Genomic DNA, 1,973 nt, shown 5'->3' on the forward strand with positions numbered 1-1,973 from the left:
CAGTTACTCTCAGTTTCTTAATGCCTTTTCCTATCCTGCTTAGGTTTTCATAATTTTATAGGTAGGATGTTGCCTGTAATGAAATTCCAAATACTAGAGTAATATTACACCGACACAAACCAATAAGCCTCTGAAGCAATGTATTAGATAAATGCACTTTTTTATGCTGATTGGATCTCTTAGTAGCACATTAGGCAATGAAGTTTTCTTTATTAATAGTGGTACAAAATGTCTCTAGCTAAAGCTCTTATTGGAAAGTTGTATTAGTTATGTAGAGACCTGGGCTCTGAATTGAGGGAAAATTAAAATAAAATTATAGATATCTCTTCTGGTTTCCTTTTGGATCAAACTGTTGTAAAAATAAATAATTATAAATCAGTGTTATGTGGATATTTAATTTAAAATAATTTTAGAAAAATTTTAAGAAATCAATTCATTTTGCTAAATATATAATAATTGCATATTATATACTAGAATTATTTTCAATGGTAGGAAAATTTTACATTTTATAAATTATATATGAATAAATATGTTTTGTGGAAATCAGATTCCAAGTGTATACTTAAAATTCAAACTGCAATAAACAAATATTTTAAAGTAATGCCCTTGAGATAGTCATTTGTGCTTTATTCAAGGATGAAGTTCTTACCTTATTTTTTAGATGCTTCTTGGCCAAAACCAGCTGCATCATTGAAAATATCACTGTACAGTAGCACTGTGGTGCATAGGCCATTGTACTGTATCTTCTCCTTATTACTGAATGAAACACATCTCCTTGTATTTACTTTGCTTATCCAGTTGCTACTGCCTATCTAGGATGACTCACATACTTCCATGAAGAATAGGATGAATTAAACTTTTGAAATATTTCCAGTTCTGTTATTTACATATTATCTATGAAAAGCAATGCATAAAATGGATAAACAGCATGTGTAGTCTTGAATTAACAGCATAGAATTAATAAGGGTGAAAACCTGGAAATCTTTCTTCATCCTTCCATCCTAAACTATGGTGTTATGCTAACAATTGGGTAAGGATAGGAGGGAGGAGGTGTAGAAGGAAATACCGAGAAAGAATATTAATGATTTCTACTGCAGTGACAAAGATTAATTACTTCCTGGCCTGTTTCAGTTTGTCAATTGTTAATGAGATTGAGGCACAACCACCAACGTGTAAGAGCACAGGAGCAATATCTGCGTCAGACTGAGGCACATTTCCACGTGGTACGGAGATCGTCATGGATGTTAGCAGATTTTTGATGTTCAAATCAGTGTAGGGCCTCTTTCAGGTTGACACAGGGTAGTAGCAAGGAAATCTTCATTATACAAATATTCTTGGAGACATCATTTGTTTTTTTCTTTCATTTTCCACATACTAATTTTAACCCTTTTTTTCAAATGACCTTTCCCTTGTCTTTTTGCTTATGGTTTTGATTATTTTGTTATTTCCTATGTCCTGTGTAGATTTTCTTTTCATATTTAGTCAAGATTAATGGACAGGGAGATAGCTCAGTAGAATAAGTGCTTTCCTGGCAAGTGCAAGGGCCTGAGTTCAATTCCCAGTTCCGAAAAAAAGAAAAAAAAAAAAAGAAAAAAATTATTCAAGACGTTTTACTTCCTTGACCCCAATTTATATCAGAAATTGGTCAAGACACAAATCCAAATAAAATATGGCTAATCCTGGTTACCATTGATATACTTCACAAACTAATAGATGAAACTGCAAACTTCCAAGTCGATGGATAAACAAGCTAGGAAATAAATACATTCACACTAAATCAGTATAATGGGTTGACTGACATTCCCTTGAAAAGCTTTATCCAAGTCCTAGAGCTAATTTCTGTGACTGACCTTTGCAATTGGGGATCTTTGCAGATATAACTAGTTTAAGGTTTCTGAGGAAAAAAAAATAGGTCACTCTAGATTTATAGTTATCTGGGGGAGGGTTCCTGCACCTCATGACAGTTGCTTCAT

The 1,973-nt window shown here is 32.9% G+C and overlaps 1 pseudogene; it reads right to left on the minus strand.

The window, feature by feature from the left end:
• LOC101568512 overlaps positions 1-1,239 on the minus strand; it is a 22,820-nt pseudogene extending 21,581 nt beyond the window's left edge.
• Positions 1,240-1,973: the final 734 nt, after the last annotated feature.

Source organism: Octodon degus, unplaced genomic scaffold, assembly GCF_000260255.1.
Source record: "Octodon degus isolate 3935 unplaced genomic scaffold, OctDeg1.0 scaffold00172, whole genome shotgun sequence".
NCBI lineage: Eukaryota > Metazoa > Chordata > Mammalia > Rodentia > Octodontidae > Octodon > Octodon degus.